This window comes from Vespa mandarinia, chromosome 4 (assembly GCF_050613455.1).
Source record: "Vespa mandarinia isolate Hongniang chromosome 4, ASM5061345v1, whole genome shotgun sequence".
In the NCBI taxonomy this organism is placed as follows: domain Eukaryota; kingdom Metazoa; phylum Arthropoda; class Insecta; order Hymenoptera; family Vespidae; genus Vespa; species Vespa mandarinia.
In genome coordinates this window covers 8,403,887-8,427,500 of record NC_140813.1, presented here as the reverse complement: position 1 = coordinate 8,427,500, position 23,614 = coordinate 8,403,887, and the positions used below count along the sequence as shown (strand labels likewise).

At 33.5% G+C, this 23,614-nt stretch overlaps 1 protein-coding gene across 6 annotated transcripts in view; it reads right to left on the bottom strand.

The window, feature by feature from the left end:
• LOC118443181 (uncharacterized) overlaps positions 1 to 22,996 on the bottom strand; it is a 181,235-nt gene extending 158,239 nt beyond the window's left edge. Inside the window, exon 1 of one of the 6 annotated variants that reach the window (XM_035869739.2) lies at positions 22,871 to 22,996. The gene's annotated coding sequence lies outside the window, so the exon portion shown is untranslated. Of the gene's footprint in view, positions 1 to 119; positions 369 to 22,870 lie in introns of those variants that run through there. The other 5 variants (XM_035869740.2, XM_085656386.1, XM_085656387.1 and 2 more) reach the window with 5 other exon arrangements.
• Between the last annotated feature and the right edge of the window lie 618 nt (positions 22,997 to 23,614).

Here is a 23,614-nt window from a genome sequence, read left to right as displayed (position 1 = left end):
TGTATATGTAGATATTTTTGTAAAACGATCTCTTTCATAGAAAAAAGAAAATAAAAATACAAGGAAAAAGAAAATTATTAATTTATTTAAAAAATAAAAAAAATTCTCATCGAAGTCACCTTACGATCACTTTAATCTTAACTACAAACCAAAAGATTTTCCACGATATTCACACGTATTCTTTATATAACGAATAACAATAAATGGAATTATTATATGAGAAAAGATCCGTAAAAGGAGAAAAACACGTACGAATATATTCACGCAACAGACAGATAAACAGATAGAAGTCCTCGTGATCTATCGAATATATTCCGAACGGAGAGAAAGAAGCCGTTTGAGGAACGTTCAAAGAAGAACGTTCGAACGATACGACGGCCAGAGGCGTACTGGCGCTTTGTAACGCGCGCGCCACCCTTCTCCAAGAAACGAAGAATGCCGATGAATGCCGAACGAACGACGAACTACGAATGAGGGTTGACAACCCTCGAAAGCATCGCACTTTGAGAAGGATACGATGCTACTGCACACTCGTTTACTCTCCTCGACCATACAGACTTTCCTATGCGTTATCTAATTGCCTTATGACCAGATAAGGGTATTCAACAAGTGAGGAAACGACCAGCCGATAATAATCTTCCAAAAAATCGACATTTAAGTTTCGGAATCTATCGCGCATGCGTTCCTACAAAAAAAAACTCATCCAACGTATGTACCTACACACGAATCTTGTTGTCACTCTATAATGATATGCTAATCCCATTAACGCTCGGATTTATTTTATCGCGGTCACCTACCAAACGACTTTAAATTTATTTGCGTTCCTGGTAGATTTAATACTACTTTTTCTACTTTTATCCAAAAATCACACTTCTCTCTCTTTCTCTCTCTTTCTCTCTCTCTCTCTCTCCCTCTCTCTCTCTCTCTTTTTCCTTTTCTTTCTCTCTCTTTTTGATGTCATGTTTGACGCATATACGAGCGTGCCAATGAAAATTCATTAGACTGATGTGTGCTATCGTTCTTTATCTATTCGTTAGCAAGAAATAATAGATTAAATTTGTTATCTTATAGGCTCTTCGTTATCGTACAAAGTAGTAGGAAAATTATTTACCTAAGAAAATTCGCTCGTTGTTTATTTTTTATATCGAGTACAATTAGATGCCTATTACCCCATAAAAGAATGCATAATAGCAATTTTTTTAATAGATATGATTTTCATTGGAAATAGCCAATATTATATAAATATGCAAAAAAAGTTATAAGTATCTATCCAAAAAATGAAATTATGTTGATCTTCGTATCTTGAAATGGTCACGAGTAAACAAAAGTTTTTACTATCCACTATCTGGCCTATTCAAATATCTCTTATTATAAACTCTTATAATGTCAAATTTCTTATAACTTTAACTAACGAGATATTTGACCGGACTTTTATATCGATTTAAAATAATTAGTATCGTAATAGCTACTTTTATAAGAAAAACTTTCTAAGAATAGATCCGAATTGTGAGAACGTGTACGTTTTCTCTGTAAATGTGTTGTAATAGCTGTCACAGGTGCCGCTTCGTTAAATTGTTAATACGTTGTAGCAGCAAGCTCGTTGAAAATTTCTGTACTTAATGCATCGCCATGCACCTACCGTGCGCGATAAACTTCGTCATCCCGATTGTCAACGAGTTACGCGATGAAATCGCTCGGAAAATAAAAAAAAAATATCGGGAGAAGGGTGGAAGTCGATATTCCATTGCTTTTTACGGTTCAGAGAATTTCTTATTTTTTTGTTCATTCGGATTCACGATGATTTGATTCAATCGAATTCAATGAAAAACGATACGATTTATAATAAAACAAGAGAACATTTGTTTCGAATAAAAAAAAAGAAAAAAAAAACAAAAAATAAAGAATTATGTAAAACATACGAAACAAAAAATATATCCTTCTTTAATTCTTCCACGTGCTCGTCAATATTTTTTTTTTTAATTCTCCACATTCTATTCATGAAAACAATACAGCTAGCGCATGCGCTTTAATAAATATATAATACCTTCATTTCAATAGATATAAAATGTTGATAATTTACTTTACAATGAAATAATACTCCAAGCTTTCCACAACGTAGAAAAAACATTCTCTCATGAGAATTGGAAAACGTAAGCGTACCTACTTACAAAGAGAAAAGAACAGAAAAAAAAACAAATCGTGAAAACGAACAGGAGGAGATTAAAGTTCGAAAAAATCAAAACTTGATAATCGTTATCATTGAACCAAATGATGGTTGAAAGGGAATCGAACGAATAGATATAATATCGCTGAAAGTTTCGTACTCTGAAATTTCTGGAGGACTCTAAAGATATGAATGAATCAGGTTGCTTGATGGAAGGAAAGGACAAAGAGAAGTTGGAATGGAAAGGTGAGATTAAAGAGTAGGGAGAAGAAGAGAGAGAGGAAGAGAGAGAAACCATGGTCACGGACTAACTACGTGGACCGAGGTCGAAGGTTACGACAGATACGGATGCGACATTGTGCAGCTGGAGATATACGCGTCAGAGAGATCCACATTGTGATCAAGAAGGACCAGAGAGAGGGAGAGAGAGAGAGAGAGAATTCTGACTTTACGTCCGATAACGAATGCGTTTCGTGGTCGACTCCTTGTTCCTTCGAATAATATTTCAAGTTACTTAGAGATATGTTTGAAATGTACCCTAAGCTTCAATATTACAATCTTTCGTTTTCTATGGAAAACCATAACATTTCAGTGTGAAATTTTAAAATTAATTACAAATCATGCCTTCTTTAAAATCTATGTTAATGCTCTATTCGACATAACGAATTGGATATTATACGAATTGGATTGAATTATTGTTAAAAAAAGAAATACATTTTAAATAATTTGTTTTATTATTTAAATAATATACAGAAGGAAAGTAATAAATCATTTTTAGTCTGAGCGACATCAGACATGGAATAGAAAAGAAGAGCAATTATAACGAAGATTTTTCATGAAGTAAATGTTAACATTTAGAAGTACGTTTAATTACTTTTATGATGTAGATGATGTTTTGCTATGACCATTACTTTGCTATTACTTTTTCTTTTTTCAACATGAGTCTACGTGTCCATGTAGGTTACAGGAAAGGTAGATATTAAAATTACTGTGTACTTTGTACTGTCAAGCGGTACGTACTGAAGTCAAAACGACGAGATCGTCTGCTTGTGCAGTAATATAACGTGTCGTGTTTAACATCCCCTACGCTATATATATATACTTTATGACTGTGAAAATATATGGAAGTACCAAATATGCCCTAATGTTTATGAGATAGTCGTTTAATTTAAAATACGAAATTACCTTGTAAGCTAAAATTGTAGAGAAATTCTATCGTGCTATATGTATATTGACTTAATTACACTAAGACGAGTTAAGTAAAATTAATAATTTCTATTAGAAAAAAAAATAGCTAAATTATAAAAGAATCGTACAATCAATGATAATAATTGCTGAATAATTTCTACATAATAATAATGAAAAATAAGAAAATAAAATATTCCTGTGAACTGTTAGAATAGAATCAATTGCCCTTGAGAGATAGAGTAAACGTAGGAGAGATACGACCATCCGATTGGCTCATTATCCGTACACCATGTCGCGGATCCCATCCACCCTTCGCAATTTGTGCTCGGTTTGATTTGGTTCGATTCGGTTTGCTTTCGGTTCACCCTAATTCGATCTGGTTACCGCGTATTCGACGCAATGATTTGATGCTACTACGTCGACTACCATATTTTCACGAGTTACGATGAAATCTCTTGTAAATCTCATATATTATCATTACTTAATATTAAAAACTAATCCAATATCTATTGTGCGATTACGATATCAATGTCAAGTACATTGCTACTTAAATATCCTGTAATCCACAATAAAATATTACAGGATTTTTCTAACAAGTAAAATAATTGAAACTATTTGACTAACTAATATTAAACAATTTATAATGAGATGTTCAATTTTCTACTTGAATTTTCGAGAAAAAAATAGCTATTCAATCTGGATATTCAACCAAGAAAACGGTCGTCGTGAATCACTTAACACTGTCAAGGAGTATCGTTCGAAGGATTAATCGGGTATTCACAGACATGAACTTCAACATTACCGTGAGAGATGCTTTCAGCAGACTAAATTCCATGGTGAACGTCAAAATAGAGCCGAAGAGGAGATAGCACGTGCCATTGAACAATCAAACAATACCAACGGACAATAGCTGATGCGTTAAGTGCCTGAAGACGGAGGGCTGGCCAAAGGATGCTCCTGGAAAATCAAGCAACGCCAAAGAACCCATTATAGGTTTGTAAACTTCGGTTTTCACACAGCAAGAAGAGAGAGAGAAAAAGAGAAAGAGAGAGAGAGAGAGAGAGTGAGTGAGTGATAGATAGAGAGAGGGGAGAAAACGAATAGATGAAGAGAAGCGCGATTTGAGGGTTGTTTCTACCCCATCAATCATGGTATTTACGTACACGATCCACCAACTGAGTCTGAACCCCAAAAGCACAATGTCGGCAAACTCGTCGAAGGAAGAGATCCGAGTTTCTAAGGTATTATAGAAAAGAAAAAGACAGACATAGTCTAACGTTGCTTCTACTTCGAAACCACTCATCTTTGACGATCCTCCGCATTACTTTCGACCACTTCATTCTTCGCATAATAATGTCAAAGTGCCAGTGCCCAATTCCATCAAATAAAATCGATGGGAATCAGACTCAATTGATCCAAAATTATTATCGAAGAACTAAAGAAGTTGTCGATCGATCTTTCGTAATATCCCATAAATGATTTTGCGATATATTTTACTATTTAAAGCTATATAATATTTACAAAACAAATAAAATGTATTCTCTTCCATAAATCGAAGTCGACGCAAATAGGATTTTTCCTTTCCATCTTTTCCTTTCTAAAACTTCAACGAAAACGAAGCTGAATTTAAAGGAAAGGGACTCGACATGACATTTCACTAGACATTTCACTAGACGAATTTACTTTGAGAGATTTAATGTAAAAATGTTTGAAGGAATAACCAACCCATACCTTTTAACAGCACTCTGTTCCATTTCTTACTTTTCTTTTCTTCATCCCTTTGTCATCCCTAATTCAGCCAAAGTATTTTTAGTAGCATCTAATGTCTTTAAATGATCTAAATTAAAGGAGAAGCTTTGTAGCATTATAGCTAATGAGTTTTATCCGAGAAAAAAAGAAAATTAGAAGCTTGGTAATTACTCGTTCGACATATTACAGGTGCATTAACCATTCGACCCAAGTATACAAAGGCCACATATACCAAGCTGACTAATTACAATACATGGAAACAAACTATCGTAGCTGTTACGCACATAAACTGTAGCAAATCTATTCTATTAGTTTCTGTAAAATCCTTTTCTGTAAAATAGGAAAATAAATGATGATCACTAATCGACTGATATGAATTAAACTTGGACACCTGGCTACATAAATTTGACCGTGTTACTAAGAACATGCACATGTATATATTGCTTTACCGTCAAAGGGTTAGCCTATAAACACGTTCGTGTGTGTTATTGTGCGTGAGTATGTGTGAATATACAGTGGTAGAACTCTACATGCCTGCTTTAATAAGACACATCCTCGGTAGAGACCAGCACGATCGGTACCACTGACACGAGATCTTCTAGAGCTCTCTAGAGCGTCGCAAAGCTTCTCTGAGCTTTGCCTTCGAATTACCAACTCTCAGAGATGCTCTCGAAACTTTTTCCATTCAACGAATTGTCCTTGTATGAACGATCCAAACTTTCTCTTATCCTTTTTATTTCATGAATCACCTTTGGAAAAGCTTTTCTTTTGTTCGTTTTTTGCATAACACGATATTCTCGAAGATAGAAAATGCATTTGCTATGAAAACATATTTGATTTATTATTTCTTATAATTAGGTAATTATATTATTTTATTAAGATTAATATCAGTATTAATCCTGTAATTAGATAATATTTCGTATACGATCGATAGATCTATCAGTACATCAACTTTTATTTATGTATTAGAAAGGATTAATAAAAATTTTCTTATTTAAAACATCTCTTGTTGATTAATGTCATTCGCAAATATTATATTATCAACTATGTGTCTATCTTCAGGTAGACACACTGTTTATATAAATAATATTACATAATATTTAACGTCAGAAACTCTTATCAGTAAAATAGAAAACTATTTTGTTGAAAAGAGTTTCTTGTCTCATGTGTTTCAATTCTTCGTTAGTTTCTATCAACTTTAACCATCTGTTTTATATTGTTGGAAAAGCGAGATTCGAAAATTCGATAAGTATAGATAAAGAAGAATGAAAAAGTGATAAGAAAAGAGTAGAGACGATAAAATAGAATAGGTAGTACATAAAGGTAAGAGATAATATCTAGTAAATAGATATGTACAGTACATACGATGACACACTTGGTACGAAAATTCGTTTACATCTTACGTGAGATACATTTTTACGTAATTTTCCGTTGGTATCTCGTATATTTTCTCATTCTATCCATATCGAAGCTATCAATAAATATCTTATATATTTCTAACGTGAACTACTATTTTTCTTACCGAAAATTGAACGGCATCGATCGATCGATCGATTGGCATAATTTGAGCGCCACGTCTCAATAACTTTTAGTAATAAGGTGAGAAAAATGAATGCTCTTCGTTATCGTAACATCCATCAGTCTCAATTATCACGACAAATTTCTTCTCTAGCTCGATAAAAGAAAAGGAAAAAGAAAAAAAGAAAAAAGAAAAAGAAAAAAGGGGAAGGAACGAGAACGAAAATTGAGAAGGGTAAGAATCATGATACGCTTCTCACCCCATCGTACTATATACATATCTCGAACGAATTCAACTGTGTTTGAACACAATCATGGTGGTATTTATGTGTGTACATACTTTTAAAATTGTAATTACAATCCAAACGGTGCCGAATCATTCATCACTATGGGTCACCAAAAACGGCACGCGTTGTTTCCTTATATATCGAAACAGCAAATGTACGAAGAGAAAGGCGATTCTTTTAAGAAGAGGGAGAATAAGGAAAGGAAGAAAAAGAAAAGAAAGAAGAAGAATGGTTTCGACTCGAATGAATGAAAACAAAAAAGAAAAAGAGGGACAGAGAGAGAGAGAGAGAGAGAGAAAATAAAGGTAAAAAAGAAGAGGGAAGGAGACTAGCGCTCGAGAACATTCGGAACATGCGAGCGATTTTATCGTTACTAGTCGAACCAAAAAAGAAAAAGGATAAGAGAGAGAGAGGGGTAAGGCTGATAAAAAAGGACGAAGAAAATACAAGAAACAGAGAAGAAAAAGAAAGAGAGAGAGAGAGATAGAGAGAGTAAGAAGGACAAAAAAAAGGACAGAGAGGAGCCTTTCCCGTAGTTAGAAGCAATATTGTACGATTAAAACAACCAAGCCAAGCTATTGTCGCACGACAAAGGGATAGAAAGACAGAGAGAAAGTTGAAACAGAGGAGAAAGAGTGAGAGAAAAAGTGAGAAAGAGAAAGAGAGAGAGAGAGAGAGAAAGAAAGAGAGAGACTGCTGAGACACGCGCCCTACTTTTTTCCTTTTCCTTTTCTTCTTTTCTCTTTTCTACTTTCTTTTTTTCCTCTTTTTCTTCTTCTTTTTCTTCTTCCTTTTCACTTCTCCGGAGTCGTTCAAGCGAAACACAAACTCCGCGGATTTCATTAAAATTTCAATACGTTTCGTCAGTCAACCTCTCCCAGTCCAACTCCCAACCCAACCACCCCTCTCTCCTATCCCGATGTAGAAAAGCGTGGATAGAGTTGGGGAGAGTGAAAACGTCCCTAGCTTTTCTTCCACTCCGGAGGTGATTCCCGGCCGGCAATCTACGTTCCCTCGGTTCGATTTTTACGAGGTCAAAACCTAACGCGAGAGTTCCTTGCCTCCTGAACGGGCCACGAAATTGACGGTGGAAGGGCAATTTCGAAAATTACTCGTTACAGAGGGTGGCGTACGGAAACCGTCACACCCCGTTCCCTTTCTAAACCGCCTACCGTTTCGGTCCTGGCGTGGCTGAATACACCCATACAGAGAAACGTATACAACACCGAGTATATGTATGTGTACGTCTCTAGGTAATACGTATATGTCTATCTGGTTACACACATATATGGACGTTCTCGAGAACACACAGAAATGATGGTGTAGAACCGAATCGGCCAACCCTACGAGCTGTGAGTGACGTTACCACGGTGCATTTGGTGCATTTGATGCATCCGCTAGGTTTCTACCCCACCTGATTATTCTGCTCGGGACAGCTTAGCTAATGCATTCGATATTCCATATTGCCGAAAGCTTTTGCTTTGGCCAACAGGTAAACCGCGTTTAGTCGTCATTTGCATTTCTCCTATGATCGCAACTAAGCGATCCTCAACGCAATTGAATGTACAATCGATTTTTTTATAAAAATCTATATGTATTATATTTTTTATAGATATATAGATGAATTCATATAAATATGTAATGCCTATCGTACATAAATGTGTCAGTCGCTAAGAATTATTGAAACTATCTTCTTAACTAATCCCTTTTCGTTATAGATTTCAACGGACAGTTATTACCATCATAAAATGTACGTCCACGGAACGCGTTCTCACCGACGATATTAATTAAACCTGACTTCGAATCGTCCAAGTTATTCACGCCCTTTCGCGAATTCATCGGGAAACGTATTCGAAATACGAAAAGGGAGAAAGGAAGGAGTAAAAGTTCGCACTCGGTTCGGCACGTAATACCTCGTTGGAGTGTGGTCTAATAAAAATAAACTTTGTTATGGGGGCCCAAGACTGTGTGTGAAAGCGCACGAGTACTATCCTTCGAAAACTTTATTAACCAGTGAAAATCTACGTAAAACTTCCTTATAGCTTAAAAGGGGACGAGAGTCTTTAATCAATACAGTAATCTCGAATTGAACGACGTCATTGCAGGATCAGAGTGCGAGCAAGTAAATCTACCAAGACGGAGCAAATATCTCTATAATTACAGTCAGCACAAATAGAATGCATTGTATTGGAGGTAAAGTGCATCTCGTTTAGCACAAGACTCCTCGAGAACTTGATTCAGCTTCGAAATCGTTTAAATCTGACAATCGTCAATCCGCCATCTTTAACGAACATAAAGACAGTGTGATTTGCATTTAGACGCCCAGGCACACAGACACACACACACACATGCATATTACAACTAGACAAGCAAATTACAACTTCTCAAGATTTCTATGTTCAACGTGTTTAAATAACTTCGTAAACAGAAAACAAAAAAATCAAACAATAACTATACACATCTTTTTTTATATTAAGCTTTCATAATCACTATATAAAATCTTTACTTTTATTCTTTACTCTTGCATTGTTCAACGTAATTGCATGTAATTTTACTTGTGGGCGACGCAAGAAATAAAGTTGCGATAATTAAAGTCCCGATTTTACAAAGCAATAAGAGTTTTTAATTAAAAAGAACAAATAACATACGGAATTTCATCGAAAAGAACACATATTTAATATAATTCTGTTTTATTTCTTTTCCCTATTCTTCGTTCTTTAATGCAGGTTCATACATGCGTAAACTTTCAGGAAATATAACGTCAACAGAAACTATACACTATATAGTATATATATATTCAGGTAGACTCTTAAATTCGTAAACCATGGATCCATAGACGGATCAATATATCGAAAAACAGAGAAATTGAAGAAAAATGTTCTTTGATAGGAAAAATAGAAAAAAAAACAACAAGGTATATCTACTGCCTACTCTACAACTGATGAAAAAAAAAAAATACTTCGCGAAGCGTATTCGTTAATATCGTGTAGCAAATAAAATAAAAAAAAAATAAATAAAAAAGAAAAAGAAAAACGATAAAAACGATAGAAAGGTGGAATATGAGAAAAATCTACGTAGGTACGTACATATACACATACTACGGGTATGTACGTCGAAACGACGAGCAATTCGTTAAAACGATTCGGTATCGCGCAATTCGAGAGAAGACAAACATTGTGTGTATTGCAGTTACGGCGAGTAAACAAGGATGCGTTCAGTCGTACCTCGTACCTCTCAAAGATACACCAGGATCGTCAGAGCGAGGTCCTGCGTTCCCGGAGAGACCAACGAGCAACGACCAATTCCCTGCAGTCCCTATATCGAAGTAGCAACATCGACGCTCTCGGATCCTCTCCACGCTCACGCTCGTACGCCGTAATGGCGATAACCTTTATAGCTTTCGAAGCAGAGATATCGACTAGCTTTATACTTTACTCTATAAAGAGAAAGAGAAAGAGAGAGAGAGAGAGAGAGAGAGATTATATATATATATATATATATATATATATATAAAATATACATAAAATAGAGAAAAAAACATTCCTGTATATCTAAAATGAGCAACACATATACATATTATATGCCGTAGACGAAAATATAGAAATAAGAAGAAAAACGAATAGATACATATTATACATAGAAGAGAGAAAGAAGGATACATATAAAAAGTGAAATATACACAACAGTAGTGACACATAAACACAAAGAGAAGTATCATACACACATGCATATACACAAAAAAAGAGACATAGGTACATACAAAGCAGAGAGGGTAAAGCATATATACACACGGACAATAGCATGGAACTTACACAAACATTCATATACACATATAGGCATTTACAGAAGGAATCTCCTCTCGAGGGCACCTGCCAGAAACCACCAGCAAACTATACTCACGACCACAAACTATAGTCCTCTTGTCGGTAGGATCTATGTACGCGATTCCGTCTCCCTTTCCGCGAGCTATACTACCGCTTCGTTCCGCTCGTGCGACTACTTTATTATTTATCTCTTTCCCTTGCACGCCACAACTCTCCGCGAGGTAGTCCCACTATACTTATTCGTACCTCTCGGCATTTTATTTATCGAAATAGTTCTCCAGCGGCACGATCTTTCGTCGCCGTGCGTAATCACGACGAGAAAGTTGACTTTTCAATAATATTTATTTGATTATAATGTATCATAGATATTTAACAAGGTTATAATTTAAATAGCAAAGTTTCAATAGATATGAAAAAAAGAAAAGAATATTATGATTAAAAAAGTCAAAGAGGAATTAGAAAGTATGGAATTAATAATTAAATAATATTGAAAAACAGTATTAGTCGAAAATGAATCATTTTCAAATAAACATTAAAATTGAAATGCAAGTGCATAAAATTTATACGTTGAAACGTAGAATGGCAAGGAAAAAAATACTCTTTATCTATAATACAGATAATTTTTTGAATTTAATGAGTGCAAAAATAATATCTCTGCAATCATTTTATACTATTTTCCTTCTCATTCACTAACTTGTTTCAATTCAGACATGTTTCTATCAAGAAATTTGTTTTTAATTTCATCATCAACAAAACAATGACTTATATGTTTTAATATCACGTTGAATTTATTATAATAATCAGTTTTCAATAAATAATTTTTATTTTAATTATGTTTAAAGCACGTTAATAAATAATATTTTTTACTACTCCGTTGGTTTTATTTGAATTATAAAAGACTTATAAATGAAGTTTAATTACAAATAGATAGATGAGAACTGAGTTCATTTGGGTTAGCGTGTCCGTATTTAAATTAAAAAAGCACAATAAAAACAATGATGTAGATAATAAGCAGAAACTAAAGCTATTCTTTAAAATATCTCGAAACCAAATTTTTAGAGATGTACTACTCTTCAAATCATCAATCGAATTATAATAATGAATAATAAATAATATTATAATATATAATTAATAATAAATACATATAAAATATATAATACAAGTAAGATTTTCTCATATTTTCTGTATTTGGTATAAATTTGTTATTGAAAAATATTATTAAATATTTTAAAAAGACAAATGCAAATACTATTACCGGAAGAATTAATTATATTTAAGTAAACAATGATAATATTATTATATATTGATAATATATCCTTTGTTCATCCGAATAGCAATTGAAAGAATAAAATTGAATTGAATTCATGTGATTATCGGTTTGAGGTTAATCATTTATTATAAAATTGAACAAGCTACAAGAAGAGAGAGAGAGAGAGAGGAAGAAAGAGAGAGGAAGAGAGAGAGGAAGAGTGAGAGGAAGAGAGAGAGCATAATAAGAGATAGAGAGAGGAAAAGAGAGAGAGGAAGAGATAGAGAGAGGAAAAGAGAGAGAAGAGAGAGAGAGGAAGAGATAGAAAGAGGAAAAGAGAGAGAAGAGAGAGAGAGGAAGAGATAGAGAGAGGAAAAGAGAGAGAAGAGAAAGAGAGGAAGAGATAGAGAGAGGAAAAGAGAGAGAAGAGAGAGAAGAGAAAGAGAGGAAGAGATAGAGAGAGGAAAAGAGAGAGAAGAGAGAGAAGAGAAAGAGAGGAAGAGATAGAGAGAGGAAAAGAGAGAGAAGAGAGAGAGAGAAAGTGCGTCGACGAATAATTTCATGGCGTGAACGTGTGTGGCGTTAAAAGTGTCGTCGAATAAATGCATAAAAATTGAAGTAACGCACGCGAACGTGGTATATAAAATTCGCCGCAAGTGGCTGAGAGGGGAAAGGAATGAAAAAATATGTTTCGTTTATACGAATGAAAAACTGTGACCACGACGCTAGTCAGAAATTTCATTTTTATATAATTCAAGATATATATTTTAAATCGAGTGACATCGAAAAATGGCTAAAAATTTTCACTCGCGTTAAATATTCGTTATATTCAGTGTATAATTAACAAAGATCGAATAATCGGTAACAATTTTGATTAAATATTTTATAATGGAACTATACGTTTTAACGACATCACGTATTCTATAATTTTCGAAACGATTTACACGTATTTATTACGACGAGAAATTGTCGTCATAAAGAGAACAAAATTTATCATTGTTCATATAAAGAAATTTTATAAATCTCATTTTTATAAACTTTTAAAAATCGTATTGTCGCTAAACATTGTCTCCCTTTATCTCTCTCTCTTTCTTCCTCTCTCTCTCTCTCTCTCTCTCTCTCTCTCTCTCTCTCTTTCTCTTTCTTTCTTTTGAAAACACATAAAAGAAAAAATTCGATTTCCTTCCTTAGATCTATCACTAGACCGAGCACGTTTCTCAACGAAATAAGATTTCATTATCGACGCAGACAGTAGGGAAGGACCGACATTATCGGTGTCTGCTATCGAAGAAGGTTAGTACAGTCTTGTCACCGAGAAATAGATAGAGATAAAGAGCGTGACAGACGTGGAAGGAAAGAAAAGAGAAAGAAGAAAAGGAGGAAGGAAGAAGTATACGAGAAGGAGAGTATAAGGTAGGATAAATTTTATTAGAATTCGAGAAGCCGCGATATGGAGGAACGACGAGTATCAAATCGATCGAATCTCAATTTGAACGGTCTCGTCGTACAAGACGAATATTTCGCTTCACTGAGCAGTCTTTCCAAGCATAGATGTACAAGATATCAGATAAGAGTCGGTTCTTGAGGTATTCCAGAGCTAGTGGAAGGAGATTATATATATATATATATATATATATATATATATATATATATATATATGTATGTATATAAGTATATGCGTGTATGTGTATGCGAAAAAAAAGAGAAAGAGAGAGAGAGAGAGAGAGAGAAATGAAGGGTGTGAGGTTGCACAGCTGTGTTAGCAACCATCCCTTTCTCGGTTCTCTACAACACGAAACTCCTTCCTCGATAGAAATACGCGTGTGTCAGACGGCTGACGCCCAGGCGCAGTACCAAATTTTCACGAAAATTTCTTCTACCCTTGTTACTAGGCTCGTCGGATTTTTTTTTATCCGTTTTTATATCTCTCTTGTTTTGTTCTGTTTTTGTTATTCTTTTTTTTCTTTTTTTTTTCTTTTTTTTTCTATTTTTTTTGTCGACGTTCCCGCTCGAAAGCATCCGATTAAACAGACGAACAAAACGTCACGTTCATCGGATATGACATACCACGCTTGATGCAGACCCTCCGTAAATACCTTTTAAAATTTGATACAATAATTTCATCATTTTGGCGAACTTATTGTTCAGTGAAAATGTATTTTCGTTTAACGCCAAACGCATCACCCCAGCCAAGACATATTCTTCTTCACTCATTCACTCACTTACTCACTCACTCACTCACTCACTTACTTACTCACTTTATCTCTCTCTCTCTCTCTCTCTCTCTTTTTTCTTATAGTCCTGCTTTCAAAACTATTGTAAACCAACATATATGTCTACGACTGTAAAAATATTTAAAAAATGAGAAATAGAAAAAATACCAATTCGTCAACTATCATAAAATTTATGCTCTACCAAAATTTAAATTTCTATTGTCGTTTGTAAATATTGCAATGTTTTTAATAAAAAAAAAAAAAAAAAAAAAAAAGAAAGAAAAAAATTCTATAAAAACACATCAATATTTTATATTCATTCATTTCTTTAAATCATATTCTTTAATAAATTAGTTATAAAAATTAAATCATATAAAAAATTAACAATTGAAAAAATATGCTTTAAATATTGCAACTAAATAGAATTCTTCTTGAAAAAAGATAGACTTATTTATTAAATTTTTCTAATACATGACACAAAAGATTAATATTAAATTAAATAATTAACGCATGAGAATAACAACTCGTACATATACGTATCTGCAAAATTTCTTGTTTTTATGCTCGTACCTATACTGCAAGTATATACACGTATGTCTCTCGAAATATATTGAATTTACCTGGAACGTCTCTGAAGCTCGACACGAAGAACGAAATTGAAACATGTGTGCCCAACACTCGCTGAATTCTCTTATAGCAACCTCCTTTCTATCTTTCTCTCTCTTTCTCTCTCGTTCCCTTTCTTTCTTTTCTCATCTTCCCTTCTGTTTTTGCTTCGCGTTATACCGAAAGAAGTATCGACGAACGGGGCCGTATTTTCGATGAAATACGCAAGTAAAAAAAAAAGAATAAAAAGGAAAAGAAAAAAAAGAAAATGAAAGAGAAAGATAGAGAAACATGCGAAAGGTAAACGACAAGTACACAAGAATTTTCTGAATTTTCCATCTATCCCTTCATATCTTTTTTCTCTCAACCATGATCTATCCTTCTATTTCGTACGATCTCAAAGTAATCTCAAAGACGAAATAGATTAAAAATATTTAACGAAAGCCAATCGTATTATCTTCATATTTTTCTATTATTCTTATCATCTTATCACATATATATAAATAGTTTGTATGTATTACAAGTACATATAATATATTCTTCTTTACATAATATTAAACTTAGTTTAATACATATAACACTATATCAATAACATAAACTCGTTAAAACTTATCCTTATCGTCTCTTCGAAACTTCTCATTGAAAACCAACTTACTCTGTTTAAATCGAAACAGCTTAACTGTATTTAATTAAGGATATCGTCGTAGAAAAGCATCATTGACCCAAAAAGAGAAATTCGTAAGGATGCATGCATAGGTGAGACGGGTCCAATTGGAAACGACATTTCCATTGTATGTGTCTACGTGCTTCTCATTTGCAAGCTACCGTGAATGCACGAATAGGAAATAACGGTGCCAATACGACGTGTCGTACAAGCAAGAGAAAGGCCAAACGTGCAGCCCGCGGGCCTGTAATAATATCGTCGGCTCATTAGTACGAAAGGGATAAGTTTCTTGGTTATAGTTGGCGCAGACACTCGATAGAAGCGACTGTGGATAGATACGATGTTCTATCTCTCTCCTTCTTGTTTCATCTTTGAAACGAAAGAGAAAGAGAGAGAGAGAGAGAGAGAGAGAGAGAGGAAGAGAGAGATAGGAGACCTCTGAGTCTCTAGAACTTTCGTGATCCACGATGTTTAACAACCACCGCCATTCTGCCTAGACACCCATGCTACTTTCCTATATACTACTTCAATGTCGGAAACGTTTCAATGAAGATTAGTACACATGATCGGTATTCATGATAGAATGCAATTTTAGTTGCTTTAAAGTTAAGTTAGTAAAGAGAATGAAGATAGTTCCACGGGAAACTGCTCGTTAAGAATTTGTAACGTGCATATACTTATGTACGTGCAACGTTCGTATCTCTACGTGATACGCCATTTTAATTAATTTCCAAGAATATTATCGAAATTATTAGCAATGTAAAAATATATGAGATTTGTAAGAAACTATTAAATTCGTACATATATTTTTCAATACGTAAACCTAGATTTTTTTTAATACTTTAAAAATAAAACTTTCCATATGTAAGATCTACTTCGATCGTTATGAAAAGTGGAATAGTGGTAGTAATAGTGAAAGATCGGACGAGGAAAAAAAAAGAGAGGAAAAGGGAAGGAAAAGAAATTTCGTAAAGAGCGAAAGGTCATAAAGGCCGTCGACGAAGAAAAGGCGAAAGATGGAGGAAGATTGCGGACGATGGAGGGAGAAGGGGTAACACCGTAAAAACTAGTAATTCTCATGGGGTCTATAAAAATGTTTATCGCCATCAATAAAAAGAGTTTCCACGTCGAGGTGCTCGCAACTAACCGGCCATCCCTCCGTATCTCTCACCCCTTTTCCTTTAGACGTTAAAGAGGATTAAAGAATGAAAGAAGATGAGAAAGAACGTAGAAGAAAGTAAGGCAGAAAGATAGAAAAAGAAAAGGGCATGAAGAAAATAATAGGAGCTAAAAAAAAAGTTCTAATCTTAACGACGAACCAGCCGATAAAATCCTTCAACTTCTTGGGCCATTGTTTTAGTTTTAGAAAAGATTTTTAGTTACGAGGTTGCACAACGCCACTCGCATACTTTCTCTCTCTCTCTCTCTTCCTCTCTCTCTCTCTTCATCTCTCTCTCTCTCTCTTTTCCTCTCTTCCTTTCTCTTTCCTTCGTCGCACCGACATGAGCGGATAAATCGCTTCTGGGTGCGTACACACTGATTTTGAGTTTACGAGCCGGAAATATTCGAGAAAACGTTACGAGGGATAGAAGATAAAAATGTGATGAACGAGTTGAATGGAGTGGGAACATTGTCCGCGGTATTTTCTTTAAACTTTTATCACGTGAATGTCGAGAGAACCTTTTAGCGACGATGAATAATTATTTGAATTGATTCACTTTCAATCGGTTCGATCGGAATTAAAGATGCGTTTCCAAAAGACAAAATTTGTGCTATTCTAGTGAAAAGGAAAGAATACATATTTTTCGAATGTCAGAACATTTTTTAAAGGAAGAAGGGATTATTATGTTCCTCTTTTACTTTTTTTCTTTTCTTTTTTAATCCCTTCTTTTTTCTTCAGATATCTTTAAATGCTTAATTTGTTGGCGGTAAAAGAAGAGTTAAATGAGTTAAATCCCTGATGGAGATTTAATTTCCCTTGTCATAAAAGAAAAAATAAATCATTTCTTTCTCTTATACTAATAAAAAATATATTGTATATTCTGATCCTAATTGAATAATTTATGCAAAGCTTCCTGGTTTCATTCGTACGATTTTATTTTTAATTGAAATTAAAGTTTGCACGTCCATTTCCAATTATTAAAAATCTCCCTAATTATCTTTCTAACGCCATCTAACTTTAAAATAACATATTCATATATTGTATCAGTATGTTATAAATTTTATTTCATTTTTTGTCGCAAAATTAATTGTCATTTCATATCCAAAAATTAAATTAATTCTAAGTTCTATAAAGATATACTTATTATTAATTACATTTATATAACTTACGTTATAAGTTTCACGTTATATAATTTTATTTTTTCCTTTCTTTAGACACGAAAAAAAAATAAATTATAAAGAAATTATTTTAATCGGCAAAGAACCGAGAAATCTGATTGGTTTGTTTGTTATACGAAGAAGAACGGTTCGGCAAGCTTTCATAATTAACGTGTACGACTGAGGAATCTCGAATAATTATTACAATCGTTTGAGAGAAAGCCTGCCTCTTTGATCCCTTCAAGACGATCCTACGACTACTTCTCCTGGAAACCTAACTGGTATTTCCTTGAATCATTAGTTACCGCTTCTACCTACTTTCGATGTTCAACCAAGATTATATATTCAGACTAGAGTGAAACGATCTTCTCTTGCTACGATTATGTTGATAATCGATTGATAGTCAAACTTTCAACTTTCGAAACGAATTAATAAAAATTAATCGAGTTAATCGTAAAAGAAAATAATAATTTTTCACTTAAATCATCTTAATTATAATCAAATCTTAAAGAACGAAAGACAAGTATTTACTCTTTAAGATATATATATATATATATATAAATATATACACATATATAATAGAATACATAGACTCGTAAAGTGTTTATACCATCGTCTCAAGTACACGTTCCACGCCTACCACAGCCAATGAATATTCACTTTGAATATGCATATAATACTCAACTTTGTTACCGCTCTCAATTGGATAACGTGTTTCGGTAGGTTGAATACCACTCCCTAACTCTCAAAAGGAAATTATCGTGATTTAACAAAATTCGATTCGTTATTTTTTCATCCCTTGAAATGAAAAAGGATTAGAGGAAAATTACAGTTTCTATTAGAGAATAAAAGAATCTATCGTTCGATGATCGAATTCATAGATGAATTGGAAAAGTAAAAAGTGATAAAGCTAAAAAGAGTTTTTAGCGGTTTTAAGTTTTAAAGGCGTAAAAATAAAGGATCGAATGAAGCAAGAAGGAAGAAAGTCAAAAAAAGCAAAGCAAAGAGAAATCTACAAAGATAGACAAAGAGAGAGAGAGAGAGAGAAAGAGAGAGAGAGAGAGAGAGAGAGAGAGAGACAAAGAGAAAGAAAGAGAGAGAACGAAGGAAAGGAGACGTCTTATTATTCCTGAAGCTTGACTTCCGGTAAGCTCTGCAGCAAGGTTCACAGCACGTTCTTGCCGCAAACAAGCCTCTTACCTGGAAGGCAGAAATTCTCCTCCGCGAGGATATCCACGAGTATCGACCATCCATTTCAAGTATCCAACTTCGTGAGCCAACACTTACAATTATCAACAAACTAACTCGAAGCTAACTCAAACGTGTTTTCTTCTCGCAATCTGGAAAAATGTTTTCTAGATGGACTTTAGAATTTCTCGTATTGTCCTACGTGAATACAAATTAAATAAGAATGTTTAACGCCTGCTATACGATATATTTTATATCATTTTCAACGACTCGTTTTGATGCCGTACAAGGGGAAAGCTATAAAGGGACATACGTTAAAACGTCTAGAACAAGTTGGACTGTCGAGAAGAGCGATAACTTCTAGTAAAGCTTTTAATTAACTCGATAAAAGTTTTACCCGCTAAAAAACGTTCAGTGGAAAGAGTGAAAAAAAGAGAGAGAGAGAGAGAGAGAGAGAGAGAGAGAGAGAACACGCTCGTTGAAACAATATACCAACCTATTAACGCTGAAGTTTAGGACTTGTCATTACCACGAAAGTATCTTAAATTTGAAAAGCTTATGTTTATGGAGTTTTTTATCTTAAAAGGGAAAAAAAATAAAAATAGAGAGAGAGAAAGAGGAAAAGAAAGAGGGAGAAAGAGAGAGAAAGAGATGATTATTAGCGATATCGTACATCTAAAACGCTTATTATAATCAATTAATAGGAAGACATTAATTTAGTAGAGCTGATAGTTACGGTAAACGTCATCATAAATTTGATGGTTCTTCTGGTGAGTAAGATGAGAGGAGGTAAATAGAGAGAGGGAGAGAGAGAGAGAGAGAGAGAAAGAAAGATAGAGAGAGTGAGGCAGGCAGGCAGAAAGATAGACGAAGTACTTTGCATACGCAAATTTAGCGCGTATAACGAAGGTGACATTAAACAGAGGAAAAAGGAAATGCAAAGTCAAACGTAGTTCTTGAAGAACGCTTTACGTGATGCAACGTTCCAACGAAAAGTGTAGATTATTGCACCGCAAACATAAGTATCATACCATCGTGCTCTTTACTCGTACTCTTTTTTATCGTTTCTCTAATTGATATAAGCCCGTGTAATCGTATAAATTAAAACATTGAGAAAGACTTCATTGAAAAGCTCGACGAATCTCAAAATTATATCAATTAAAAGTCGAAAATTTTGTAATATTCCATTACCCGCAATATTCGATAAATAGTTTTAATAGTGTTAACATTTTCCACGTGACGTGAAACAGCCCCGATAAAGATTGATATTAATACGCGAAAAGAAAATGTCAAAAAAAGAGAAAGAAAAAAGAAAAGAAAAGAGGATAAAAGGAAAAGAGATTCTTCCTTTATTTCTTTTTCGTTCTTTTCCTTCTTGAAATCGTTTATTTCGGGATAAACTTCTATTCGCTCCACTTTCCGATATACAGATTCTTAAAGATAAGTTCGTACTGAAAAACTTAGCATTAACCGTAGCGACAGTTGAATCGAAAGAATCGAAAGTAGTCGATCGAGAGGAAATTACACGTTCCTTTTTCTATCCTCTTCTCTCATTTTCTCATTTTCTCATTTTCTTTCACATACGATGAAATCCATGGAAAAAAGAAAAAAAAAAACTTACTTATGAGCTTATAATGACAGACTTAGTATTCCTTGACACGAAGAATCAAAAAAAGGAGGTCAGTGAGGAATCATCGAGATGTCGAGAACGACGAAAACGACGAGAATTTCGCAAAGGGTGGTACAGAAACAAACGAGCACATTTTCTCCGAGGTTGCGCTGATCGAAAAGGGTCGCGACGGCTTTTATCGTTCCAAGACGACTGCTTGGTGTGTACATACGTACTTCTTTTGTTTCGGCTGGACCCTCATCAAATTTCCTGTCGTCGAAAGTTTCCCGGCTGTTTAGCAAACTTCAACTTACCCACTCGTTCCCTCTGTCACACATTCCCCCCGCCTCTTTCTCTCTCTCTCTATATCTATCTATCTTTCTCCCTCACTCGTTACCCTACCCCTTACGAGAGGGTTTCTTTCCATGGCAACGTGAAAGATCGTTCTGATTCGACGACATTCTTTGACATATGAACGCTCACAAACTGCCCAATTCTATACCATTTTTCTTTTCTAATCCGACGTCGATCGTTTCGATTTTCTTTCGTGCTAATATCGAATTTAAGCCCGACAAAAAGTAGAACAAAAATAATTGATTTTCTAACTGACACATTTAAGTAATTACTTTTTAAACACTATCAAAGGAAGTTCCTTATATACTTTACTTAGTATCACGAAAAATATTGTCTCGCTGTAACTTTTGATAAAAATAAAATGTTTCAATTCTGTTTGAAGTCCAGCATGAATTTCGACATTTTCTATATACGTGTACGTATACGTTACGAGTACGTATACGCGAACTCGTATGTTGTGTGATCACGCAGCTTCCTTGGTGGACCAAAGGGTTGGTTTTGATATCGATCGAATTTTGATATAGGTAATGTATACGTAAACATTAAGAAATAACAAAGACATGTACGCATAATAAATAGATAATCTTTTAAAAAAATCTCAATTAAATTACTGGCTTAGAAGAGCTTAAGACTCTTCTATTAACTTTCACTCATGGTCTATATAATTTTAGCGATAGGTACAGAGAAAATATATAAACTACAAATGCAATAGGGAACACTGTCCAATCATGCGTCTATTGCATCAGTATGTAAGCTTGTATAGGATATACTCCTATCCCCCGTAATACAACAATCGATTTACTGCGTGATAGAAATTTTAATAAAATTAGCAATATATCTGACAAAGAACGAAAAAACTATATATCAGATTATACTTCTTTGAAAATTGAGAGATCTTCGTAAAATTGAAATGTCTTCTATTGTTTGTTAATTGTACTAGCTTTATATACTTTATTACTATTTTTCTTTAATGTGTTTAACATGATTGATTTTAAATCGATAGTACTGCAAAATCTATTTATCTAATTGAAAATTTGGATATAACCTTTACGCATTTTATCTAATTGAAGGGTTTTATATTTTTCCGTCCATAAAAATTTAAATCGCTGTGCACTCAACACAATCGATTTTAAATCGATAATACAATGGGATTTATTTTTTACATTAATCATGCGATTTCGTAAATTGTATAAAACATATATATATATATGTGTGTGTGTGTGTGTGTATGTGTTTCACTCCCATATATACCTTTATTCAGTGCAATTCCAATGTTCTCTAGAATTGCCATTTTTTATTTGTTTTGTGATTTTAAAATGTTCTAATTTAATAACTCTAATAGAACTTGATTTTATATAAAGTAAAAAAAAATAAGGAAAGAAAGAAAAAAAAAAATATATATATATATATATAAACGCATTAATGTATATTATTTATGAAATATAAAATTCTAAATTGAATTTAACTCATTTTTAAAAAAATGAAAGAAAATAAAAAATTCTTGATCTTAATCTAAAGAAATATTATTTTACCCTAATGTCTGGCGAAGTGAGAACTTGGCAAACATCCCAGTATGCTTGTTTCAGCTTCATCTTCTTACAAAATCATGCATAGTTTTACTTGTAATCCAAAAACTATTTATCGCGAATATTTTCTTCCTTATTATTTAGTATAATTCGTGAATATTCGTGAATACAAATATCAAAGTGCAAATAATTATAAATGTATAAATAATTATAATTATAAGCATATAAGACAAGACCATATCCTGATTTAATAAATCAAATAATAAAAAATCATTCACGAATAAATCTCCTAAAAAAGATACTTCTGGTCAGTCAATGCTCTTCTACAAATTACAATCCATCATTCATGTCGATTCGGACCTTTCATCCTCGACATAAATGAATGATCGGAGAGACTTAAAAATTCACTTACTACTTAAAAAGTTCTGCGATAGTTCCGAAACACTCGTCTTCCGCAATGTAGGTCAAAAATGAGAGTGGATGATTCGTAGGTGGTTGAAAACAAGGTAGGTCGACATCAAAGTTGGTTGAAATCTTCTCCAGTGATGCACTTACTGTAATACGCGATAATTTAGCAATGTTTATTAATAATATTACTCGCAGTTGATCCAATTACACTCGTTTTTTAAATCGAAAAAAGTGAATGAACTTTTATTGCTTCTACTTAATAATTTTTTATTTTAACGATACAATATTTGATTTCTTCATTGTTTTATTCATGAATGCAATGAAATTTTGAAATAGAAAAATAAAAATAATATTGTTATCATTGTTATAATAAGAAATTGTTGAAAATATTTGAGAAATGTTTGATATAAAAATAAATTTATTTTAAGTCTTCTAATTACTTTAAAATATTAAACCTGTCCAAAGACGATGAAGAATCTACTGACATTTACTCTACTTCGCGATAGTATGAACAATTGTTTATAGTATGAACAATTTGTTTAGTTAGGTATAAACGTAAATTAAATGAAATTATAAATTGTCTAACCTCATCTGCATGAAAAAAGTGAATTTCGATATTGAAATGAATCATCGGAATGTAAAAGAAGACTGGATCAATAACAATCGAGGTGAATAAAATGTTTGTTTTTGTTGATATTAGATGAAGGCAACAACATCGCGTTCAAAATTTAACTGTATTGAAATAATA